General features: G+C 42.2%; 1 protein-coding gene across 2 annotated transcripts in view; it reads left to right on the top strand.

Moving 5' to 3' along the window:
* The first annotated feature begins 1,070 nt into the window (after positions 1-1,070).
* The window catches only part of SOCS5 (suppressor of cytokine signaling 5), a 47,579-nt gene continuing 29,763 nt past the window's right edge, over positions 1,071-18,886 (top strand). Inside the window, exons 1-2 of one of the 2 annotated variants that reach the window (XR_012883262.1) lie at positions 1,071-1,397; positions 12,251-12,433. The gene's annotated coding sequence lies outside the window, so the exon portion shown is untranslated. The remainder of the gene's footprint in view (positions 1,398-12,250; positions 12,434-18,886) is intronic. The other variant, XM_075863209.1, reaches the window with a different exon arrangement.

The raw sequence follows: 18,886 nt of genomic DNA, 5'->3' as shown, positions 1-18,886 counted from the left end.
TAAGGGGGAGGGCTGTGTGGCGCAATCTACTGGGGGATGTGTGTGGCACTCTATCTACAAGGGGAGGTCTGTGTGGCACTATATACTAGGGGGGCTGTGTGGCACTATATACAAGGGAGGCTGCGTGGCACTATATACTAGGGGGGCTGTGTGGCACTATATACAGGAGGCGCTGTGTGGCACTGATAAGGGGGTTGTATGGCACTACTAAAGGCAGGCTGTGTGGCACTATCTACTAGGGGGCTGTATGGCACTATCTACAAGGAGGGTCTGTGTGTGGCCCTATCTACAGGAGGCTGTGTGGCACTATATACAGGGGGAGCTGTATGGTGCTATCTACAAGGAGGAGGTGGGGGCGCTATCTACAAGTGGGGTGTAACACCGTCTACAGGGGGTGCTGTATAGCACTGTCTACAGGGAGGCTGTATGGCACAATCTACAGGGGGCACTATCTTTAAGGGGGGCTGTGTGTGGTACCTAGGAGGGGGGCCCAGTCAAAAGTTTGCTAAGGGGCCCAGTCTTTCCTAGTTACGCCCCTGGTTCCCACATAGCGTAAGCGCTGCAGAATATATCCGCAACGGAATTCTGTGCGGAAATTCCGCAGCATTTACAGTAGCAATAAAGTGGATGAGAATTAGAAAATCTCATGCTCATATATATAGGAAAGCCTTATAGGTTTCCTCCCCTGGATCCAATTTTGGTTTTGGCTTAAAAAACAAATGCATGCAAAATCTGCACTGTGTGAACAATGCCTTATTGTGTGTAGATATAGGCACTAAATGGCCAAAGACCACAGACATTATTGTCCACATAGACTTTGCGCTGTGCAGCCTCTCCGCCCGGGGGTCTCACCCAGTAACAACCTCCCCACCAATAACGCTACCGGGTTATACAGCTCGCCCCCTCTCTACCTATCTTACTGCTCGTCCCGCCCACTATACGCATGGTTGGCAGCCAACAGCACTCTCATTGGCTAACTGCACCGACCCGAGCCACGCTGTCTTGGCTACATCGGCTTTTGATTGGCTTAAGCGTCCATCCTGTCTTGTGATTGGCGACAAGTTGCTGTCTGTCAGATCTGTCTAGTCCCCTTCGTTATTTTGCGTCACGGTCAGACTTGGGGGGGATGCTGCGCTGCTACCTCCATAGTATCTTCGGAGGAGCCGCCACCGCTGCCTGACGCACAGCAGCGGCAGCCTACGCCTCGGTAACTGGAAGCAGGCTTCTGGTAACGGATAAGCCTGGGAGTAATCCCGGGAGTGGTGGTGGAAAGGAATCCGGAATTAGCTGCCGAGGGCGGGGATATATTTCAATAGGAGGCCGGAGTCTGGGCCGCGCAGTCCGGCGGGGATGTGTGTGTCTCAGCCTGGATACTGGTAACATCTATTACATCAACGGTACGGTAAATAAGAGATCTGAACCTTACTTATTAACGTGCGCCATTGCCTGCCACCCAAACTTCTGCCGTAGTCTTCATTATGTGCTCAGATACCCATAGACGTAATGATCGCTTGTAACTATAGTTCTTTGGTCTTTTATCGAGCGAGTGGATTGGGTGACTTGTAATGTTAGGAGATTGTATTAATGTCACTAGTAATTGGAGAACACCTATCAAAACTGGTGCAAAGGAAAAGTGTAGTTACCCATGGCAACCAATCAGATTCCACCTCACTTTTTCAGAGGCTAATTGGAAAATGAAAGCAGCAACCTGATTGGTTGCTATAGGCAACTACTCTACTTTTCCTTTGCACTAGTTTTGATAGATCTCCCCCCATTGTGTATTAATGTCACTATATGACCTGATGGGAACTTTTCTGTAAATTAAGTGTTTCAGGAATTTATCCTATTGTGGCAACTGATCGATGTGTGTGATTGACAGGTCCTGATTGTAAATTTGATGACCAGTGTCCCCTATGTATTCACATAAAAAAAGACTTTCATCTGCATCACTTTTATACGGGCAATTCCCATCCGAGTGTTAAATCAGAGACCATAAATCGTGTACAATAAATGCAGATCGTCAGATTCTTTAATAATAATTGGATTTATCAGTGGGTCAAAGGGATTGGTAGATTTCATTGATTTTTATTGAACTTGGTTGATCTAGTCAGCAGGGGTCAGTAACCTTGGCACAACAGCTGTTGTGAAACTACAATTCCCGTCATGCCCTAACAGTCAAAGGCTTTATTATTCCAGCCAAAGGCTGTCAGGGCATGCTGGGAATTGTAGTTTCACGATAGCTGGAGTGCAGAAGACTGCTGACCCTCTGTAGTGAAATATTTCCTACAATCTAATCCCCCTGTTTCTCCTGTGTCTAGTGCTAAAAAATAACATGTATACCATGTGTGCGTGTAGAGGTTTTTTGCTTGGGGGTATCGGGTTATTTTTTATGTTTGTTCTCAGGGCAGGGGATGCTGCAGATTAGTGAGGGGTTTGCAGGATCATGTTTTCTTAGCAATGTGTGTATCATACAGTGTTCACCCCCACCTTTTAGAGCTACGTCGATGCACCCCCTCTTCTTCCCCTGCAGAGTGCCCACAAAACTGAGTAGCACCGGTTTTTGCACTTTGATTAGTAAATCTCTCTACACCCTCCGCATATATTACAGGCACCCAGTCGTTTTGCACCCAGCTCCAGATGTGTGGGTGACGGTGTGTGCCGTCCTCTCCCTGTAGTTTGCCGCATCTTCGAGCAGAGTCAGCTCCTTTTATTATTTCTTCCACAGTCTCTCCTTGTTCTGAGCCCTCATCTTACACCCACATCACTGAAAGGTTTGTGTGGCATCCAAATATCTCCCTGCCCTGAACTCCTACATATTGGTTCAGCTTAATTTTTAATGCCAGAGCATTCTCTACCCCTTGTGGTTATTGCTAACTGCATTGTGACTGAACCCCTACAAGATGGCGTGTAATCCCATACACACCTCTGTAAACGTGTATTGCGCCCTATCTTTCCGATGGACCCTACAAAGGATGCCGGTATCATTGACATTTTGACACAGGCGATCATTGATATTCTCTTATTATTCTCAGTTTTAGTATATCAATAAATGATATATACTGTGTACATCTGTCAGCGAAACCCATTGCACCCTGTCCTTCTGTATATATATTGTGCCCAGCATTATTTGGCACTAGTGTCGCAGTGAGTTTATTGTACCCAGGTCTACCATTAGTTTAGCGTTCGACCTCGTGCATATAGAAAAGCCTGGCGCCTGCGTGGTGACGCACAAAGTCTCTGTTTATGGGTCTGTCTTACGGTTTGTGTATAATGCGAATTTGCATTCCCCTGACTGGATCCAATCCCACTAAATATATGGCTCTCGCATATTAGCGCCGTCTTTTGCTTCTCTGTTTATTCACCTTTGTGTTTATTTTAGGCTCTGTTCACACTTGCATTGCGGCTTCCGTTATGAATAAAAGCCACAATGCTACGACTGATATCACCCGCGCCTTGGCTTGTAATGGGGTAAATTGGGTGTTCATTAGTTTGACCGAAAAATATCACTATGCATTGGACTATAATGAAATCTGCGAATGAAGCCTCCGACACACATGTGAACAGAGCCATATTAATATACTGATGAGATATTTGCATAGATATGTGTATTTAATGGAACAATCCTGGCATGTGAATTCTATCGAACTCCAGATTTGGATATTTGGGGGGGGGGGGGGCGGATTGGCATTGGGATCTATTGCACTCTTTAGGATAGTGTTATTAAAGGGGAAGACAACCCCTTTTTAAAAAGGATCGGGTACGGCAATCTGCTAATCCATGCCGGCCCAGGTCAATCAGCTGTTCTGATTATAGGGCTAATGGGCAGTGGTGTGGTTGTTTAGGCCTCCTTCTCACAGGGTTTTTGTCTAGCCTTTTTTTTTACTTTGTGGCGTTTTTTATTTAGTGTCATTTTGTACAGGCGTTTTTTTTCAGGTTTTCTTGAAGTCTTATAGAGGAGGAGACAATGGGAAAAATTTCCGCTCAAGAAAACGCTTTGTTAGTAATGTTTTCTCTATTCCACTTTAAAGTAATATCCTTTCCGCAGCATCTATGTTCTAAAAACAAACAAAAAAATCATTGAAAAATGCAGCAAAACGCTGTGTGTAAATCCAGCCTAAACTATTTCCCACAAACAGCGCCACTCTTGTCCGTGGGTGTGGTCTGGTATTGCAGCATTAACATGAATTGGGATGAACTGCAATTCCAGAAACAACCCACGGGCAAGAGTGGTGCCATTTCTGGGGGCAAAAACCGAGCTTTTCTTCTAATAAAAAAAACCACCCCTTTGGGCCATTTCCTCTATAGGTCACCTTGGCACAGAGCGCCCTTTTAAGCATGCTGAAGTGATTTCTGTTTCTACAAATAATGGCTTTAGAAAATCATTTGTAAGTTCTCATAAAAATGTGTTTTGGAAACACTTTGGAAGAACAGTGTTCTGAGCCAAGTAGTAGATCACTTGTTCAATGTCCTAGTGGATGAGATAATTTACAATGGCGGATAGCGCGGTGAACTGCCCTGTTGCACCACTGTTGTGTCTGCCGAATCTCCTAAACTCTTTCACACGCAAGGAACATGTGGCTGCTGTGGTAAAACACAGAAGCGTCCAAAATACTCGCCCCATTCTGCTCTAACCACTAACCAAAAATAAGGTTAACACAGCAGTAAAACAGAAAAAAGTGTGGTCTAGGTCCTGCCAAGCCTCGTTGCCCCCTTCCTGCCCTCAGTTTAGTGGCCATTCTGCCTTGAGTTGAAGACGAATCCCAGGCATAACAACGTGAAGCTCAATTAAGCGGTGCCCGCAAGACCTATCTAGCCGCCTCTCCTTATTTCTGTCAGACGGTTATTCACCCATCAGGCCTCGTGTAAACGCTGTATTACATCTATGTGCAAACCAGAGCAGTAAAAGGGCACCGCTCCTTCTGTATGCCTCACATTTCACATGAAGGCATGCTGAGGTTTATCTTTTTTGTGGTGTACTCCGTATGAAGCTGACAGAAAAAAATAGTTGTTCTCCATTTTTTTTTTATCCATATGTACAGAGCTTTTCTCTGTACGTGCAGGCACCTTACTGAGCATTGTATGGATGTAGACGGGACTCCAGCCGTGCGGTGCCGTGTACATGAGGCCTAAAAGCGAATGGGGGGAACTTACGAAGCCCTCTGTACAGTCATATTTATTAATATATTTTTTTTTGAAAAAAAAAATTAGGCAACCTCCGGCACTTTTCTAGAGAAAACTGACATGAATTATAGCACAAATCTACTCCGGCTCATAGCTGGAGTAGATTTTATATTCCGCTGCACGGACAGCCAGAGATGCGCATAATTTATCACTTAATAAATTAGGTGCTTCTTACTCCAGTTTTCTTTAGCTTAGACTGGCATACGATGTAGCCGTCTTTAATAAACTGCCCCCACTAAATCTTCCTACTGAACCCTAGTTTCAAAGAAGGGAGAACAGTGACCGGCTGAGTGAAGAGATTATTTGCAGTTAATAGCATTTTTCTAAATATGTAAATGTGGCTCTAATAGCCAAATAGGAGGTGACTCTTTCTTTTCACTCTGGGCAATGTCATGTTTTCTGTATGACTCTGTCCAATCCGCATACAGCTTCTCCCCCTTCCCTGCCCAGCAACACAGTGTATTCATATAGTATACAGCTTCCATTTCCAGCTGGTGATACCTCCGGATGTGTCACAGCTAGAACTGCCATCCTGGTGACATATGAAATATTAGAATCTCATGTTTCAAATGCCATCAGAACCATTGTTCTAGGTGGTCCACAGCTGGAGATATGGCTATTTGAAGTGACCCTCCTCCAGCCTCAGTCTCACACTGTGTGAAGCAGCTTCATGCTGATAGGACAGTGTCAGAGGCTGCGAGGAGGCTCCACCTCAGGAGAATCGCTGATGTTGGTCATGTCTTCAAGCTAGCCCTGACCCAATGACCCTAGAATAGATATGTAATATATCAAATTTTACGGTGGTCAATCACTGTTGCAAATGCAACGATATTATTACCATAGAATAAATAGCTGCAAAGTAAAAAAAAAAAAAAGCATGTCTTCAATCTATAAGCCTGAAAAATCAAAAATTGCACAAGATGTGTATAATGATAAATAAATAAAAAAACTGCGTTGTCTACGAAAAAAAAAAACAAGTTTATAGCCGTTTAATGAACGTGTGCTAAAAATGGATAAATGTGTCTAGTACTGAAAGCTCAAAATAGCCCGGTCCTGAACCGGTTAAACTGCAGTTTATTCACAAAGTTTTGCTGGGTCAGCACTATATTTCCTGCATCTGTAGCTGCTTTGTTTATCCATGTTGTCCAATTGTTCTGAATTTTACAGCGAGCCCGGAGGCCATGTTGGTGTCAGCAGAGGAGGTTGGGTAATGAATGACACCAGTAACATGAAGGTGATTCATGTTCGGTAAAGATACCTGCTGGGATACAGTGACCACCGTGCTCTGTCCGTGGATAAGGTTGTCCTGTAGAGGTGATATCTTTTATTTAGGAGAGTACTAATAACTATGAAATATTGTTTGGCCCTTTCTAGTCCGTGGGTTGATCTGATGCCTTCTAAGCTGCATTTACAGTTCTGCTGTTCGTCGGGGTGACAAGTTTGAAGTCGGACGACGCTTAAACAGCTGAGCTACTATAATGCAGGGGGCACTTAGTTTTACAGTGTCTGATGTAAGTTATACACTTCCCAGACTTCAGATCACCAGGGCAAGCTCCGCGCAGACATTGAGCCAGCAAGGAATGGTGGGAGACATTGTATGAAGTGTGATTTCAGCTCTGGACTATGATCCAGGCCGTGGCTCCGAATCCATACAAGATAAGTAATACAATCTATGTACAAGGTCACTTTATATGTAGGTTAGCCCTATACGTAAAATGGTGTCCAATTCATTTTCTTGTTTCTCTATAATACTGCATCAAAGTATAGACACCTATGTATCACTGAGCACAGGGCAGCCCTCTTAATTACAAGGTCAGACGATTTTTGGCGGGACCGGCTGACCATCTAATAATTATGGAGGTGTCCCCTTTTTCTATTGATAACAAAAGCATGCTCGGCAGAGCCCAGCGTGCGTGTGTATGGGGGAGTTGGAAAGATTAGATGCTTGTTTGGATGACCGCTATCTAATGTGTATGGCCATCTCTAGGTTGGGCAGCAAAAGTCACCTGACAGACCAGCTTTTAAATATAATGGGGGAAATCGATCAACCTTTCTACGCTAGTTTTCTGGCTTACAAAAGTAACGAAAGACCCAGAAGCCACAATTTTGGGTTGAAAAATGTTAGGAATAGTTGCGTGGCTTCCTAAAAGTGGGCGAGGCAGCCACGTTCCTACTAAAATTTAGGTCACGGCATAAATTTCACTCTGTGGGCCGAACTTTGATATCCCCCCCCCCCTTCTCCATGCCCATTGGATAATGGAAAAAAATAAGTTTACTCCCTCGCTGCTCCTCATCGTGTCTCCCCTCTGGATTCCGTCAGGCTTCTTCACCATGCCGTGTCTGATACTAGGTCCTGACTACGTACCACGTCAGGACGTTGCATGTGATGTAGCACTGTGGCCCTAATGCTTCTCGGTGTCAGGACCTTGTATGAGCCGCGGCCTGCTGTGGGGGCCTGAAAGGACCCGCAAGGGAGGAGCAGTGAGGTATACATTTTATTTTTTTACGTCCGATGGGAGAGTGCATGGATGGCCCACAGCCATGTCGTTACGCCATAATTGTGGCACACAGCCATCCTCTTAATGCGTCGCATCTTACTCCAACTAATAGTTTATTAATAATGTATCAAACGCCTGTTTTGCTTCCTATTTCCATGTACATTCACTATGGTCAGGGGTGGGATCTGGTCGGTTCGCCTCGGTACTACTGAACCAGTTGTTAAAATTACAGCCGATTCGCAGAACCAGGGTTAAGCGGGAAACCGGAACCGGTCCCTTGCACTCAAGACAATTGAGTTGACTAGTGCTGCCCTGGCGAGGCACATCATGTCTCGCCATTCGGCGCTAAAGTGATGACGCAGTAGGCACGATGACGTCATCATGCCTCTGCGTCGTTCCGCTGGAGGATGGTGTGGCAAAGCGACAGGTAAGTATTTGGGGCCTCAACTATAGGGGACACTAACTACAGGGGAGGACTATATAGGGGGCACTAACTATAGGGAACAATAATAACGCCACAGGGGGCACTATCTACAGGGAACACTGCGATCTGTTGGGGGTTTTACACTGGGCGACTACCGTGCAGACCAGCGTTCATAGAACGCTCGTTGCCGATAATTGCCCTGTGTAAAAAGGGCAGCAATCAGCAGATAGACGAGCAAACGCTCGATCATCTGCTGGTCGTAACGTTTTAAAAAAAGTAAAATACTATGGATGTCAGCAGCACATCCCCCTGTGTAAACAGGGAGACGCGCTGCCAACATGATGATGTATGGGGACGAGCGATCGGAGTAACGACCGCTTGTACCCCTCCATAGCTGCGTGTGACGAGCAAACGAGCGTCGATCAACGCTGTATAGTTGATCGTCGCTCGCCGCATCGGCCGAATATCTACAGGTATAAAAGGTTTACAGGGGGCTCTGTGGGGCTCAATCTACAAGGGGCACTGTGTGTGGTGCATTACTCTACAGTGTTTGACACTATTTTATTCATGGACACAGTGTATAGTACTATTATATTCAGGAGCACAGCGTATAGTACTATTATATTCAGGAGCACAGCGTATAGTACTATTATATTCAGGAACACAGTGTATGATACTATTATATTCAGGAGCGCAGTGTGTAGTACTATTATATTCAGGGGCGCAGTGTATAATACGATTATATTCAGGAGCACAGTGTATGGTACTATTATATTCAGGAGCGCAGTGTATAATACTATTATATTCAGGAACACAGTGTGTAGTACTATTATATTCAGGAGTACAGTGTATGGTACTATTATATTCAGGAGTACAGTGTATGGTACTATTATATTCTGGAGCACAGTGTATAGTACTATTATATTCTGGAGCACAGTGTATAATACTATTATATTCAGGAGCGCAGTGTATAATACGATTATATTCAGGAGCACATTGTATAGTACTATTATATTCAGGAGCACAGCGTATAGTACTATTATATTCAGGAGCACAGCGTATAGTACTATTATATTCAGGAACACAGTGTATGATACTATTATATTCAGGAGCGCAGTGTATAGTACTATTATATTCAGGGGCGCAGTGTATAATACGATTATATTCAGGAGCACAGTGTATGGTACTATTATATTCAGGAGCGCAGTGTATAATACTATTATATTCAGGAACACAGTGTGTAGTACTATTATATTCAGGAGTACAGTGTATGGTACTATTATATTCAGGAGTACAGTGTATAGTACTATTATATTCTGGAGCACAGTGTATAATACGATTATATTCAGGAGCACAGCGTATAGTACTATTATATTCAGGAGCGCAGTGTATAATACTATTATATTCAGGAGCGCAGTGTATAATACTATTATATTCAGGTGCACAGTGTATAGTACTATTATATTCAGGAGCACATTGTATAATACTATTATATTCAGGAGCACAGCGTATAGTACTATTATATTCAGGAGCGCAGTGTATGGTACTATTATATTCAGGGGCGCAGTGTATAATACTATTATATTCAGGGGCGCAGTGTATAGTACTATTATATTCAGGAGCGCAGTGTATATTGCTATTATATTCAGGAGCGCAGTGTATAGTACTATTATATTCAGGAGTGCAGTGTATAGTACTATTATATTCAGGAGTGCAGTGTATAATACTATTATATTCAGGTGCACAGTGTATGGTACTATTATATTCAGGAGCGCAGTGTATAATACTATTATATTCAGGAGCGCAGTGTATGGTACTATTATATTCAGGAGCGCAGTGTATAATACTATTATATTCAGGGGCGCAGTGTATAGTACTATTATATTCAGGAGCGCAGTGTATAATACTATTATATTCAGGAGCGCAGTGTATAATACTATTATATTCAGGAGCGCAGTGTATAGTACTATTATATTCAGGGGCGCAGTGTATTATATTTAGGAGCATAGAGTGCGGCACCATGAGAATTTTATCTTTGTTTATAGGTGTAGAAATGTTGAAAAAGTGAGGTGCTGAAGACATCTGAGCTGCAAACTCTGCAGAAATGTGTCGTGGCCGTGAGAAGTCATCCATAGAGAACCAAAGAAAAGAGAAAAAGAACGACTCCAATCTGAGAAGTAGTCACCGGTGAGTCACTAAATGCAAATGTTTGTTCTCCCTGTGACTGATCAGTACTGTAGTCGCTGGATGATAGGTGTAGCGTTCCTTTTTTTTTTTTTTTGTGAAACGACTCCCAGCATATCCTTACCATCGTTCTGGCTATACTGGGAGCTGTGGTTTTATGCCGTACGAACTTATATGGCAGGGGTTAAACTGAATTTGCAAATTATCTCTGTAGTGAGCTGCATTTGTGCTTGTGCTATATTTATGTACTGTGCTTTGTTCTGGTGCTGTATATATGTACTGAGCTTGGTTCTGAAGTTATGTACATCATAACAACCAAGCTCAATACATATATACAACTCCAGAACCAAGATCAGTACATATATACAGCACCAGAACAAACCTCCGTTCATATATACAGCGTCCGAACCAAGATTAGTATGTATACAGCACCAGAACAAAGCTCAATACATATATACAGCACCAGAACAAAGCTCAATACATATATACAGCACCAGAACAAAGCACAATACATATATACAGCACCAGAACAAAGCTCAATACATATATACAGCACCAGAACAAAGCTCAATACATATATACAGCACCAGAACAAAGCTCAATACATATATACAGCACCAGAACAAAGCTCAATACATATATACAGCACCAGAACAAAGCTCAATACATATATACAGCACCAGAACAAAGCTCAATACATATATACAGCACCAGAACAAAGCTCAATACATATATACAGCACCAGAACAAAGCTCAATACATATATACAGCACCAGAACAAAGCTCAATACATATATACAGCACCAGAACAAAGCTCAATACATATATACAGCACCAGAACAAAGCTCAATACATATATACAGCACCAGAACAAAGCTCAATACATATATACAGCACCAGAACAAAGCTCAATACATATATACAGCACCAGAACAAAGCTCAATACATATATACAGCACCCAGAACAAAGCTCAATACATATATACAGCACCAGAACAAAGCTCAATACATATTTGACGTTTTAATCGAGGGGGGGTGGGGAGGCTCCTGACCTATACATTAGACATAGGCTGGATAGCCTAAGCCCCATGCACATGACCGTTCCCGTAATCATGGTCACGGAAAGTCATTGCATTTGCAGGCCGTGCTCCCATTATCGAGTATGGGAGCACGGTCCCTAAAAAAAAAAAAAATTGGACATGTCCTATTTTTTATAGAACTTTTCTACTGCCCGGACACCATCCCGTATATATATGGGAAGGTGTCCATTGGCCATAGAAATGAATAGTTCTGTAATTAGCGTCTGCAATTGCGGATATATTCTACGGTCGTGTGCATGGGGCCTAACTGTGGCACCTGTAACCATAGACTTTAATGGCATCTACTAAACTCATGTCATGAACTGGGGTCATGAGCGTTTATGATATATCCGTTAAACGCAGACCGTTAAAGTCTACAGGTCACGAATGGCTATTAGCCATCCGTTTAACATATATACGTCATGAAAGCCCATGACGTATACGTTAAACAGATGCATATGACTTCTGCCACATGCATACAGTGGCATTCGTCACCCATAGGCTCCCATGTTAACAAAAAAAAACAACTTTAAATTATGGCAGCAGGCAGAAATTATCTTCAACAGTTGGAGTGACTTGTATTTTCTGTTTCATGATCGGACAATAAGTTTAATTCCCCATCTGGTGCAACCTGCTTTAACAATTAATCAGATTACAATAGAAATAGACTGGGCTGATGATATTCTAGGGTTCTCGGATCAGCTGGCAGATACTGGAGCATCACATAATTCTGCCCGTTCTTCTCATTTATATTAAAGCTTGTACAAGTCGGATTGTTTCGCTAAACGTTTTCCTATGTATTTTATGTTCATGCTATTTTCCATAAAGTGATGTAAGCGCGGCTGTGCTCCCATTGTAAATGCTCTTGTGTTGTTTGTGTGCAGGGCTTGCTGTATTTTGCACTGGAAAGGAAGACTTGGAGCGATCAAGCCACGTCGCACTCAAGCACAGCAACTTTTTAGCACTTGGCGATGAGGACAAGTAAAAAATGTGCTAAGATTTAATATTCTTTCGACTGCACTCATTCAGGTTTCACAATGAGGAATGTAATTCAGAAATAAATAACGGTGAGTGTATTCACATGCAACCCAGGCTGGTTCATGCCTCCTATTCAGTGTTTCCTTTGTTGTAGAATGACTAAATTCCAATAATCCAGCAGATGCCTGATTATTGGTTGTTCCGACCCACCAGACATTAAGGCCCAGTTCAGAGGTTTTTTTTTTTTTTCATGCCCAAAACCGTCCCAAACCGCCTGCCATTAATTTCAATGAAAGTCGGGGGTAATTGTTTTGTTTTTTTTCCGCGGCGGGAAAAAAATAAAATGGCGGCATGCTCTTTCTTGCAGTACTTCTGCCTCTGACCTCCCTATTGTAATCCATGGTAGGGAGAGGAAGCGTTTTTTGCCCACGGCGAAAAACTGCAGCAAGAAAGTGCAAACAGGTCAAAATCTGTCTGCAAAAAAACTTAGTGTGAGCAGGGCCATACATGTCATTTCTAGCACTTCTCTCCAGAAGATCAAGATGAAGTCCCAGAGACATCAGACATGCCAAGTGCAGGATTGTCTTTGTTAGACCAGGATCACATGCAGATTTTTGTTCCGTTTTTTTTGAGCCAAAGCTCCAGCATATCCATGGTCTGAAGGAATTTTACTAAAAGGGTACTTTTACATGGGCCGTGTAAACGAGCACCGATCAACAAGACGGCTCGTTTGCTCATCTCACAAGGAGCTATGTATCTGGACGAGCGCTGATTACTCCAATCGCTCATCTCCATACATTTTCATCATGTCTCCTGTTTACACACGGAGATGTGCTTCCCACCAACGATAATATTTTAGGCATTTAAAAACGATACAATCAGCCGATGAACAAGCGTTTACACATTCATTGGCTGATTGTTGCAGGGTAATTATCGGGAACGAGCGTTCTGGGCACTCGTTTGCCCGATTAATTGGATGGTGTAAAAGGGCCCTTAGTATTGTATACAGATCATGCCATCTATGGGGGATCATAGGAGATATTATTGCTTTATTAAATTTAATAATTGTGCCACTTAAATTAAATTCATCATACATTTTTTTTTGTGTCGTTTTTTAGTTTTTTGTTTTTTTTTTTTCTATCAAAACGCAGCATTTTCTAGGTATAGTGGTTTGTTTGTTGTTTTTTTTGTCCTGGATTTTTTTTTCCCCGCCATAGTCTTCTCTAGAGCAATCGAAAACGCAAGTAAAAAAGTAATTAAACGGAGGATAGGCCATCAATTACTTCTAACTGGAAAACCTCTTTTAAAGAATTGAAACAGGACTAGGGATATCGGCCAAACCAGAGGCACCTGGGCTCTTTAATGGGTTGGACAGTTACTTACAGGGTAGCTATCTGTAGGTGGCATTAGAGAGACTGTTTTTTCTTCCCTCTGGAGGAGAGCTAATTTACATACTTTTCCCAAGAAGCATTGCCTGTAAGACGCCTTTACACTAACTAGATCTCCACAAGGAGAACCAGTACCTTCCAAATGCTTACCTGAATAGCACTGCTTTGGATATTACCCCCATTGAATGGTCTTCTTTTAGGCAGCAGCTAAAGTCACCCAGGAGATAACCCTACTGCCAACCATTGACAGTGTTTACTCGGCATGTATTTCATGCTAACTTCTATTGTCGGTGACTGATGCCCTAAACGGAAGTGTCATCTCTGCTATTCCATAAGATATGATTCGGCTTAATTCTACTGCTCGGAAACGTCTGCTCAACATGTAAAACGGCTGAGCCAAACGGTCAGTATATTAACAAAAGGGATGATGTGTAATTTTGGAGGCGATGCTTTTTAAGTTATTCGATTTATGTGGAGGTAAAATGCAAAGCGAAGCATGAAAACTCTTCTAGCCTGAGAGGCAATAGTGAGAAACGAGGAGGCAGATGTTCCCACTCAGACCCTAGCACAATGTTTTATAGAGCGGAGTAAGAACACGCAGAACAGTAGATTTTTGGTACGTGAAGCCATTTTTCTCAAGTACATTGGCTGCCTGGCACCTTCGCCAGCAAGGACATCTAACAGTCAGAGTACGAGCTGCTGTTGGCAGAGGCTCTGCCTCCTTACTTATAGAGGGTGCTCCCATGCATCCATCTGACATCCATATACTCTATTAGGGCATATGGGCAGGAGTTGTCCAGTTCCATCATGGTAGATCCTATTCTACATTTATGGCATAAATGTCTGATCGAGGTGGGTCCCAGCTCTAGTATGGGGGTAACAGACTCTTGAAAATGAATGGGGAGGTGGAAATTTCTTTGCCGCTTTTCTTCCTTTTTGCTAATATTTTGTGGTTTCTTTATTCTGCATGAACAGCTTCCACGTGCTTTGAACAGCCTCCAAAACTGAGTATATACTGTGGATTTTAGAAAACAATAGCCTTTTATATGAAAGTGTTATGAACAACACCTTCATCTGTCTTATTAACCCCTTAACGACCAAGGACGAAAATGAACGTCATGGTCGGCTGCTAGTTCCCGCACCATGACGTTCATTTTCGTCCGCATTTCAAACTGTCACTCTGTGTAAACACAGAGTGACAGACCCGCGCTGACAGCTGTCCTAGACAGCTGAGACATCAGTCTTGCCGGACAGCGGACCATCGCCGCTGATTTCGGCAGTTAACCCCTTAAGTGCGGCGACGGATTGCCGTCGCCGCATTTAAGTGGTTTGAAGCACATCGGCAGCCCCCACGAAGTGATCGTGGGGGCTACCGATGCTTGTCACGGCAATCGGAGGTCAGATAATGACCTCCGGGTTGCCATGTACGGAAGCCTCGGAGGAACAGCCTCCGGCCGTTCCTCCTCTGCTTCCTGTCAGTGTGACAGTCACGTCACAATGACAGTTAGAGTACATCACACTACGTGTGTAGTGTAATGTACTCTAGCAGCGATCAAAGCTGCAAGACTAAGTGTCCCCTAGTGGGACAAGTAAAAAAAGTAAAAAAAAGTAATAAAAATGTTTTAAAAAAAGTGTACAAATAAAAGTTAGAAGTTCTATAAACACTAAATGCTTTTTTTCCTATAATAAGACTTTTATTATAGAAAAAAAATGAACACGTTAAAAAAGTACACATATTTGGTATCACCGCGTTCGTAAGGACCCCAACTATAAAACTATAATGTTATTTTTCCCGCACGATGAACACCCCAAAAAAAATCAATAAAAAACGACGAAAGAATCACAATTTTTTTTGTCACCACCCCTCCCAAAATAGAGAATAAAAAGTGATCAAAAAGTCGCATGTACCCGAAAATAGTACCAATAAAAACTTCTATCCGTCCCGCAAAAAACAAGCCCTTACACAGCTTTTTTGACTAAAAAATAAAAAAATTATGGCTCTCAGAATATGGTGACACAGAAATATTTTTTTTTATAAATAAGTCATTTTATTGCGCAAACGCTAAAAAAAAGGACCAAACCTATATACATCTGGTATCGCCGTAATCGTACTAACACGCAGAATAAAGTAAAAATGTCACCTATAGCGTACGGTGAGCGTCGCAAAAAGAAAACCTAAAAAACGGTGTCAGAATTCCAGTTTTTTGCTCAGGATTGCAAAAAAATTGAATAAAAAGTGATTAAAAAAAAATCGCATGTACCCCAAAATGCTACCAATGAAAACTACAGATTGTCCCGCAAGAAATAAGCCCTCACACCGCTCTATTGATGGAAAAATAAAAAAGTTATGGCTCTTGGAAAGCGGGGAGTGAAAATCTAAAATATGAAAGCAAAAAATGGATCAGTCCTGAAAGGGTTAATTCATTTCTAATGAAAAAACTTTTGACCACATGTGGGGTATTTCCGTACTCGGGAGAAATTGCTTTATAAAAAATGGTTGTTTTTTTCCTCCTTTATCCCTTGTGAAAATGAGAAAATGCAACATTTTAGTGGAAAAAATGTTGATATTAATTTTCGCGCCCTAATTCCAATAAACTCTGCAAAAGACCCGTGGGGTGTAAATGCTCACTATACCCCTAGAAAAATTTCTTGAAGGTTTTTCCAAAATGGGGTAACTTTTCGTGGGTTTCCACTGTTTTGGTCCCTCCAGTGCATTGCAAATGCGACATGGCACCGAAAACCATTCCAGCAAAATCATAAATCCAAATGGCGCTCCTTCCCTTCTGAGCCCTGCTGTGGGTCCAAACAGCAGTTTATTACCACATATGGGGTATTGTCGTAATCGGAAAACATTGCTTTACAAATGTTGGGGTGCATTTTCTTCGTTATTCCTTGTAAATAATAAAAATTTCTATGTTGTTTCAGAAAAAAAGTACATTTTAATTTTTACAGACTAATTCCAATATATTTAGCAAAAAACCTGTGTGGTCAAAATGCTAACTATACCCCTAGATAAATACCTTAAGGGGTCTAGTTTTCGAAATGGGGTCGTTTATGGGGAGTTTCTATCGTTCTGGCAGCTCAAAGCTTCTCCAAATGTACAGTGGGGCCTAAAACATTTTCAAGCAAAATATGAGTCCTGAAAGCCTCCGGGTGCTCCCTTCCTTTTGGGTCCTGCTGTGTGTCCACGCAGCGCATTAGGGCCACAATGTTGGTATTTTTGAAAACAGGAGAAACAGGGTGATAGATTTTGTGGTGTGTTTCTTCATTCTCATGGTCGCTTTACAAAGAAATTGGTCTTCAAACTGATACTTTTATGAAAAAAAGTGAACTTTTTTTTTTTTCACCTGCTATGTATTAAATTTAGCAAAAAACTGTGGGGTCAAAATACTTACTATACCCTTAGGTAAATACCTTAAGGGGTCTAGTTTTCTAAATGGGGTCATTTGTGGGGGTTTCCATCACTCTGAGACCTATGAGCCTCTGAAAACCTGGCTTGGTGCAGGAAAACAAAATGTACTTCAAAATTTATAAAGTTATTATTCAATTTGTAAGTCCTCTAAATTGCTGAAAATTTATTTTATTTTTTCAAAAGTGCTGCCAAAATAGAGTAAAGAGTTAGAAATATATATTTAATTAAAAAAATTGTACAGTATGTGTGTACATATGTGACATATTGCAGTTAAAATAGGGGAAAATGGTAATTTTTACAAAATTTCTTCCATTTTTCTATTTTTTAATTAATTTCCGCAAATCGTATCAGTCTACTTTTACCACTAAAATAAAGTACAACATGTGACGAAAAAACAATGTCAGAATTACTTGGATATTCAAAACTTTCACAGAGTTATTCTCTGATAAAGTCAGACATACCAGATTTGACAAATCTGGCTTGGTCATTAAGGTACAAACATGCCCGGTCATTAAGGGGTTAAACTAGGCCCTCTGTTGTAGAGCAGGGTTATGTTCATTTGTCCTGTATCTGACAACTTTATACAAAAAGCTCCAAGGCTTGCAGCAAAAATCCACACTCAGTGGTGACTAATCTTATTCCTGCCATAAATACAATATATGGTCGCTGATCCCTCTGATTGGCCGCAGCAGTCGCATGCTACGTACGTGTAAACAACCACAGGTACTCCCGGCGCCTCAGTGCTGGATCGCTGGGGGCAAGGATAGGTAACCATTGCTTTATTTCACTTGCAGATTTTACTTCAAATTTTCACTTCCCGGATAACCCCTTTAAATGCAGATTTTACCTGGGGAATTACCAACGTTTATCTGCATTTTTCTTTTTTTTTTATGCAGATTTTTCGCATGGGCATTGATGGCAGAAACCGTCTTGTGGTGTCAGTCACAGCTGTCTACCAGACAAACGCTTTAGAGACATCACCGTAGTTTACGGTGGTCGGACCCCCATGATCAGTTATTGGTGCATTTCCAAGTTCTATACCATCAATGACTATCGTTGGAATACCCCTTTAATTGTGATGAGTCACATAGCTGCTGTAAGAGGTGGATGAATGGATAATGTGCCCCCTCCTATTTAATGGTAGCTATGGCTATTCATGTGTGTGTTTTTATTTTGGCGGCGTCCTGTCCTTTTTCCGGTTTATGGCGTGTCGGGGGACATAGCGGTCACATGAATTAGCTTTCTACCTTTGTGGATGGCATCGAGGCAACGTACAGCCAGCCATTATCCTGGGCACCTTTTATAACCCTCTGTGATGTCGGAGTTGTCGTGTCTGCAGCGGGAGAGTATTAAACACTTAAAATAAGCAACTGTAGTATAATAAGCTGACAAATATGGGTTTATTTTAAATGGCCCTCTTTAGTTCCAAATATAGATGAAGGCAGGGTTCAGCCTCACCCCTTATTACCCACGTGTGAGTCGGCCGGGCATCTGGCGTGCTGTGAGAATTCCAAGAAGATTTATTCTGCCAAAAGGGCGAATGTGGTTCTCTCTCTCTCCCCCCCCCCCCCTTTTGTTAAAACAATTTCCTACAGCTCACCTTACTACTTTTGTCTTCAGCTTTGCATGTCCTTTATCACCCTGGGGTATTACAGTAGCCCATCTACCTATGTAACCTGTTACTTGTGATAATAATACTACGTTGTATAAGGAGGTTGTGCCGAGATCTTACCTAGAAGACT

This window comes from Rhinoderma darwinii, chromosome 4 (assembly GCF_050947455.1).
Source record: "Rhinoderma darwinii isolate aRhiDar2 chromosome 4, aRhiDar2.hap1, whole genome shotgun sequence".
In the NCBI taxonomy this organism is placed as follows: Eukaryota; Metazoa; Chordata; class Amphibia; order Anura; family Rhinodermatidae; genus Rhinoderma; species Rhinoderma darwinii.
Note: the sequence above shows the minus strand (reverse complement) of the source record. Positions and strands in the feature narration are given on the sequence as shown.